Source organism: Condylura cristata, unplaced genomic scaffold, assembly GCF_000260355.1.
Source record: "Condylura cristata isolate star-nosed mole 26May11 unplaced genomic scaffold, ConCri1.0 scaffold00003, whole genome shotgun sequence".
NCBI classification, from domain to species: Eukaryota; Metazoa; Chordata; class Mammalia; order Eulipotyphla; family Talpidae; genus Condylura; species Condylura cristata.
In genome coordinates, this window is record NW_004567104.1 from 30,034,075 (window position 1) to 30,042,598 (window position 8,524).

The 8,524-nt window shown below is 43.7% G+C and overlaps 1 protein-coding gene across 1 annotated transcript in view; it reads left to right on the plus strand.

Moving 5' to 3' along the window:
* MUC4 (mucin 4, cell surface associated) overlaps window positions 1–8,524 on the plus strand; it is a 42,898-nt gene that overhangs the window by 1,853 nt on the left and 32,521 nt on the right. The gene's annotated exons all lie outside the window — the stretch shown is intronic.

Sequence of the window (8,524 nt, forward strand, 5' to 3'; positions counted from 1 at the left end):
AAATAATAATCTAAGTTTAAATGAGCAATTAGACAAAGATGGATAGTTGAGCTAAATCATAAGAGCAGTAACAGTTCTAATTTAATTCAGCTAGCTGCTAAGATGCCATGTGTCTATGTCCATTTTATTTAGGGGTAAGGAGGGTGACGGTGCCAGGAATGGAATGGGCACCTCTGTAAGTGGCATTTCCAATCATCCAGGGGTTGTGGAGTCTTGAGACCCTGGATGTCTTCCTGGGTTTATCTTGTTTTTTTTTCTGAAAGTCGCTTACCACCTGACGTGACCTAGAGTGTCAGCCTCTGCCATCAGCCGGACCCTGTTCAGGCTGAACCTCCCCTTCATGGTTCTGGCCCAGAAAACTCCTCCACACCCTGCGTCTCTTGGCTCAACTCTGGAACAGGGACCGGCCAGACTGCCAGTGGTTGACAGACAAGTGATTTATGTCTTCATTGCCAGGAAAAGCCTAGAAGCCGTTGGTCTTTTATGTGCTCAAACAAGTGGTTTGCTGCTTTGCTGGTTCTCTGGTTTCCTGGCACTGCTAAATGTTCGAGGCAGGTACAAAATGTAGCCCGTGGAGCCACAACGTTAAGGGCCAGGACTGAGACTTTAGAGGCCAGCTCTACTCCTACTTTCAGCTTTCTTCTCAAATGTTCACTTTCCTTCTGCTAAGGCTGCCCACCAGTCAAACAGACGTATTTCCCCACATGTTGCTCAGAAGTTGAATTAAAATGAATTCAATTTGCTGGCACTTCATAGCAATTTAAAAACTCAGCATCATCTTGAAACACTCATGAGGCCCGGCCAATGTGGGCCTGTGTTTTACACGTGGTCGCTACAGTTGTGGCTGTATTCGCCTGGAGAGGGCCAGCATGAGCCAGCTGGTCTGTTCTGCACATGTTCATTGCTAAGGTCTTCTTGGGCCTCTGGTCTCTAGATTGACACCTACAGCTAAAATTGTTCTAAACCTCCAAAAGAGTTCCAAAACTCCTGTTGCCAGTGTGTCTTAGGAAATTCCAACTAGGAAAGAGTTTGGAGTACTCATTCATTTGTTGAACTTCTACTTGTGCCAAGTGCTCCTGACATGGAAAGGAATAAGTTATAGACCCTCTATCCAGGTTGGCAGGTGATAAATCATATAGGATCTTGAAAGCTGTAGAATGAATTGTGGACCCTAAGGAACTAAAATGGGCATGGCATAAAGGGTTTTATTAAAGTCCTGTGTGTCATAAGCAAGGAAGCTGGTGGTCCAGATGTCTCCTCGCTCTCTGGGCCTGCACCGCTGTACATGATCTTTTACTAGCAAACCACCAGACAAGACCAGCCCATTCAGGGAGGAAGAATAGAAGCTCTCAGAACTCCTGCTGAGATATTGGTTTACTCACTCATTCACTCATTCAAATTTGAAAATTAAAAAAGCCACTTAAGGAATGCCCGCTATGCTCCTGACATTGTTCTAGGGCAGCACCCTGAGAAGACAGTGAAGAATGGGGCAGGACCCAGCCTCCTGAAGGGGATTGTCTACACAGAGACACACAAAGATTACAGAGAAATTGCTAGCTACCCATGCGGTGTTAGGATGAGAGTAAATAGTGAGACTTCATTTACATTAATAAGCCCAGGAAGGCTTCTCTGAGGAGGTGCTGTATACCTGAGTAGTAAGCCAGGTAGAGTCAGGGAGTGTGTTCCGAGGTGGGGGTGGAGGTGAAGCTTGAGACAAGCAGGGTCAGGAAAACTTGACACTTTGGATGACTTGAGAGGTTGGCAGGTGTTAGGTCATAAGGGACTTGAAAGCTGTAGAATGAATTATGCCTTTTAAGGAACTAAAATGGGCAGAGTGAGGGGTTTCTGGCAAAGAAGTAACATGATCAGATTCTAACTTTGGAATGATTGTTCTGGATACTGTGCTGAAAAATAAATAGGTAGGGGTAACAAATGAAATGGGAGACCATTTAGGAGTTGGCTGCAACAATACAGGCAGAAGACACTGTGGCTTGACCTGGTGGCACCAGTAGCCTTCTGGGGATGGGAAGGGGACATGTATAAAAAGAGCAGCAAGCAGGCATTCTGCCCTAATAAGGACAGTCCTGAGGACTGTTGTCTTTGTAAGGATCTTAGAAACCTGTAGAGATTATGATTAATAGCAGATCTGGCTGCCATTTGTGCAGCTAAGTTACTGGGCCAAGCACTTTATATGCAACACCCCATTGGAATTAGCACAATTTAACATCATTTCTGTTATTTATCCATGTCTATAGACAAGGATCCTAAGCTTCAGAGAGGTCAACTTATCCAAGTTGCACAGTGAATGTCAATTGGTTTGACTCTAGAATCCACCTTTTTAGCCACTCTGTGACCTTGTCAGAATTCTGCTGTTACTTGTCCCTGTCAGGCTCAGGCAGGATCTTAGGAGGTCTCAGAAGCACCATGTCTGTCAGGAATCACAGCTAACACAACCAAGCAAGCATTAAGTCATGTTAGTTATTACTGTATTACTTTCCCCTTCATTCCCTTCTCCCCCAAACCCAAGACCACTGACCCATGTTCTGATGGAACTTGGGTATCAGGAACTTAGGCATCAGACATCATTCTAGCTTTCTCTAGCATTTCATGCTTTTCCTCATCAGTAAATGGAACCACCTCTTTTGAGCTGACCTCAAAAACTTAGATCTCTAACACCAAGAAGAATACTGTACAGTCCACTCTTCACTGTTGGGTCCAAGGCAAGAACCTTATTTCTCTTTTCCAACTATACATACTGAAGTCACAACCCAAACAATGTCTATTAAACAGGCATTCTTCACCTTGGATGTACCTATAGGTCATTAACCTTGCTCCTCCCAACACCTAGTGTGGCAGCACCTAGGTCAACCTGGTGACAAATCTAGGACAAGTCACAAAGGGCCAAAATCCAGCTTTGATACATGCCCAGCAGGACAGCTGCATCGTCTTCTTCCCCATGCCTTCCTCTTCATAGAAGTTCAATCTCCAGCCTCTGCTTCTTGGTTTGGAGTACCTCTCTCCCAGGCTCCCATACCAGGTAAGCTTGCCATCCTAGCTTAAGGTTGCTCTTGGGAACTCACTTACTTTCTGTTGTAGAAATGGTCACACATCACAGGCTATACCCCTCATGTTGACCTATTCCTGGCCCCAGGACAATTGAAACAGTTACAAGAGACACAGAAGGTGCTTCCACCCTTCCTACAACATCAGCTGAAGGAACCAAAGACCAGGAAACAGGGACACATTAGTTCATCCATTCAACAGATGCTATTGCATAAGTTCCATGTGTCATGCACTATTCCAGGTGCTGAAGCTATTATGTGGCCAGTCATCTTAGAGTCATTTTGAGTTAGTGTCTTTCCTCATCATGAATTCTAGGAGCCATATAGGGAAAAGACCCAGCAAACACAATACTGATCACAGGTTTTTTTTCCTGTAAAATGAGCAATAGCACAATCCCTAGCCACCTCTTTATTGTCACCTGTGTCACATCACAGTTCATTCAGCAGCTACTTTGACAGCCAGCACCTCCATTAACTCACACCAACACATTGTCCCTGATGGGTAGATCTGGGAAACTTTCCAGCTCCTGATCCTGACTTCAGAGGAGCAGGAACCCTGTATCACTCATATCTCAGTAACCACTCAGAAATTTTTGTTTTAGCCACCAAGAGGGAATTAGAGTCTTCATCCCCCATCCTGGGAAGTCCAGACCCAACTATGTGAAAGCAACATTCCCACCACCAGCTTTCTTCGCTGACAGAGGTGCCAAGGCCTCATATCAAAGTCTGATTACTATGAATAAGGATGAGAACTGTGCCAACAGTGAGGCTGATACACACACACATACCCCTGGGCTCCCTACACCGGTGTCAACACTGGTGGATCTGCCTCTTCTCCCCATGGCACCTGGAGCCTATCTGTAAGTCAGATTTCTCCTCAAGGCTATCCTGGCAGTGGCTGTGAAGCGGTGCTCTACATTGCTTGAGGCACAGTCTAAGGAAGGGACCACCAATCAGGAAATAAGAGCAAAAAAGTGAAGCTGTGAGTAGGAAGGCTCATGAGTTTCTTACCTCCAATTCCAGGAACAACTGAAGACAAACAGAACAGGCATTAAGCCTAAGTGTCAACCCACAACACACACAAAAGGCATGGGCTTTGCGTTCCCTTCAGGGAGTGACTTCACCACTCTGGAAAGTTTATCTGTTACCACCATCATCATTTTCGCCACTACTCCTTCACCTGAGTCAACAACACACCCATCATACACCTCATACCTGTGTACTCACAAAGGGCCAGGCAGGAGAAACGGTGCAGCCCTGGGAGAACTAAGACAAACTCTGAGTATCTCCCACCAGACACAGTCTAAAAGTATTGCCTTGCTGAGAGCTCTCTGACTGACCTGTTGGCCAAAAAATCCACGGTGGGTCCACTCAGACTTGCTGAACACCCTGCCTCAAGGCCAGCTCCAGTGCCCCCACAGCTCCTGGATGCTGACCCCTCCTCTGACAAAATATTTTTAGAACTATTTTAGGTGATACTGTACATGTGATTTCTGGCAGTCTTGTCAGCAGTCATCACAACTCACTCTGATAGCCTCACAGAAAAGGAAATGCCAGAAAAGTTGGCAATCCAGGTGTCACATTATTTACTCCTGAAAACATGCCAGACTTGTCCTCAGGTTCAGACCACTCTGTTCATGACAGACCAGGGACTCAGAGCAGGTCAATCACCATTTATCTCTGTTGTGGTAGAGTTAGAAGAGCCCAAACTGTGGAGAGGGCTTGTACTGAGGGAAGTTCCACAGTTGAACAATGGCTCATATCTTCCAAACCTAGACTCTCACCTTTGAGTCCTAACCCTGTCACTTACAAGGTGATGCTGGGCAAATCACATCACCACTCCAAATCTATTTCCTCACCTGTGAAGTGAAGGGGGGGACTATACAAGTGTGAGGTATTAACTTTTTTATTATTCATAGAGTCAAAATGTGCCCATAGAGGGAAGTTACATGAGAAATCCCTATTCCCAATTGTATGGGTCAACTACTCAAAAGTCAGTTTGTTACAGGACAGGGAGAGAGGGGCACCCCTGAAACCCCAAACCTGCCTGTCTAAGTGGGTTCTCCCATCCGCCGCATCAAGACAAAGCATATAAATTTTAATGAAAAGGGACTTTAACATAGTGAATATACAACACAGAACACAAAGAATATAATTTCTAAATCAATCACCTGAAATTACCCATCCCCTTGTGGGCAAAAGTCCACCCGAAAGGTATTGGCCTAAAGCAAGTCCTGAAAGCCAGACATGAGACTAAAGCACCTTTTGGCTGGGAGCCATCAAAAAGGGTCAGAAATAGGCAGACAAATCTGGGAGGAAATAGTACAATCAAAATCAATATAAACACTGCCATAGTCACCTCCCTTCAGGTATCTCACCCACATCTGCCTTAACCAGTCCAGGGTCAAGAAACAAGCACAGTTTCTTCCTCACATGCTTGCTGCTCCATGTGGCTTCCTCAGGTCTCCTTCTGGCTCCCCATCCAGCTTCCTTCTTTCTCCAGATTCCTTCTCTTCTCTCCTTTTTCTCTCCTCAGTTCCACCCTACTTCTGGGTGGGGCAGGGAACCTGGAACTTCCCCTTTTCCTAGGGACCACCCTGTTACAAGTTGATACTCAAGAACTGAACATGAAGACCTGTAAGGTAGCATTGCCTTCATAGTGGTCATTCATCATTGCAGAATCATCCTACAATGCAGACAGACCTCTGGACAAGACTCTGGAATGCTCAGACACAACCAGAGGAAGGACAGCCACCACAAATGGCCTCTTTCTGGGCACATATGCTTTGGGGTCCTTATCTGAGTTGTGAGAGGATGACAAGAACAATTGCAGTCTCCATGACTCTGATGGACATCTAGATCCATAGATCCATACCTTTAGGATCTAAGTAGATACCTACAAAGGCAGACAATTCAAACATTTTCGAAAGTTGCCCCTGCTAAGTGGACAACCCTCCTGGTCCCCATAGCTAAAGATCAATCCAGCAATGGTATAATGGAAACTAAGATTTGGCGGAGTGGGGAGCTGCTATCATGAAGAGCAATTTAAGAGGCTGCTACAATTGACAAAATAATGAGGATAGTGGCAAAGTGAGCAGAGGACTATAATTTTGGAGGAATAATAGGTGATGTTAAACTATCAAATCATGATGTGGGGGGAGAGGAAGAGGAAGCAACTAAAGATGACTCAGAGGTTTCTGTAGTGGATATCTGGGGGACTGAGGTTATTTGCAATTGCTAGAAGGGAGACAGAAAAAAATATTTGCGAAAAAGTCCAACCTGCATGTTTCATTTGCAGTCTAGCCAGGAAATTGCTGGAAAATGAGTATGGGGAGTGAATGTCAAGTCAAGGTAGGATTGTAGATTTGTTAGGCATGAAAGGAGCAAGTTGGACAAAGAGACAGTGTAGCAGAGGGAAAAGGCTAGAGATGACATCCAGAAAAATGACTCCCTTTGGATACTTAGAAAAAAGAGAAAAAGAGCATACGATACAAGTGTTGGGTGGAAAAGAATCAGCCAGCTTCAAGGAGGGCAATACCTTGCAAATATCAAGGGGATACTTGTCAAGGGATGATTATTATAGTAGATGCTCAATAAATGTTTTGGATAGACAACTTTTACAGAGGCTAATAGGGATTGAGAAGAAAATCGGATTGGTGATTTACAAAGAAATTTGGGGTTAATTTTTGAGGAAAATTCTGTCAGTGAAGTGATTGAGGGTAGCATATAAAGAGTAGATCTTAAAGAAGAGGTGGAGATTGTAGGGCCCTGTTTCAGGATGCTTGAGGGTGAAACAAAAGATAGGGATAGGAGACACAAGATGGGTGATGAGTTTTATTTTAGGTCAAGAGAGACCTAAACAAGATTGTTAGCAGAAGAACAGAAACAATTCAAAAAGAGACTCCAAGTAGAGAGAAGTGATGTGATAATCTGTGGGAAGAGAGGCATTGCAGTGAAGATGTAGGTCTTTTTAGGGGTGGGAGAAGGAGCCTGTGCAGTAGAAGACATTTCCTGGTGGAGAAATTTCTGGGACTTCTCCAGAACCTTCTTCAGTCCCATTGATTGAAGGGGATCAAGTTAAATGCCTTTGGTCTTTTCAGTGAGTAGATGGAGTGTCATAGAAAGCAGAGAAAAGAAGAAGGAAAGGGAGAAAGGAGGAGAGGAGAGGACTGACTTCAAATCTCTCTCAAATATCAACTCTACAGTCAATTCTCCTAGCTCTCTCCTGAAAATATGCTGTGTAGTTGGCCTGGATGAGAACAACAGGATTTTGTTGTCTAAGTGCCTGAAGCAACCTGAAGATCCTTACATGCATTCTGTGGAAAGACAAAGCCAGGACATTCTAGTTATGTCCTGAGCAGCAAGAGTAAAGCTAGCAATAAAATTTGATTTAGACCCTAACTTTCTGTGTCTTGCAACTTCAGAAAGATACTTAAAGCCTACAAAAATTTTTTAATATAATAGTTTATTTTACATCATTTTGTGCCTTTTTCCATCTCAGTTGTAATCCCTGTGGCCTTCCTATCACCAAATCATTGGTGCGCCATCACCATAGTCCAGTGTACTTCCCTCCCCCTACCGTTTCTGATTCCATTCCCCACTTCACCCCCGTAAAATGTCTCTGGTATATAGTTGTTCATTGTCATTATTATTTTTTCACCTGGTCCTTTATACTCCTACTATGAGTAAAATTATCTGGTATTTTAATTTTCCTTTCTGGCTTATTTCACTAAAAGCTTACAAATATTTTGAAAGCAGATGCTATCATTTTATTTTAAGGGCATTGTCAATGGACAACTGATATTAGAATTACCCTGGGCAAGAGTTAAAATGCAGATTCCTGGACGCTTACTGTATATATAAGCAATGAGATTGGTGCTGGGTCCAGCAATACAAGATCCCCCTGGGGGCCAAATGGACCCTAGCTTTTGAGAATCAGACTTCTCTAACCCTCCTCCTTCACCAGAATTTGTTGTCTAAGAATAACTTGCATAACCTTAGTAGGTAGAGTTATGTGCAAAACGCTTTTCCAAATGACCCGTTGAAGGAGTGCCTTAAGATTGATTGTGTAAACAATGGTGAAAGACATACAATACTGTATTTTTGATGTATCTAGTGCTAATTTCTTCCTAACAAGTTCAAGAGATTTAGAGACTTGTTAAGACTGCATCTACTCTCCTAGACAATGAAGCCATATCAACTTGAGGGGCTTGCTTGTTTTCCTGTTTGCTGGCTCAGGAGCCTAATCAACTCAGCCTATGACCAGCAAAAATGAGAACTTGAATAAAATAAAGGCAGTCCTACTTCACAAGATTTAAAATAGGCATCAGCAAAGGGACAGAGTATGGGAAATAGGCTCTCATATACTGCTCATGAGACTGTAACTTGGCGCTACCTTTCTGTCAAAATTTGACAGTATGAACAATTTTATTATGGTGGCATGAACAATTTTATTATAGCAT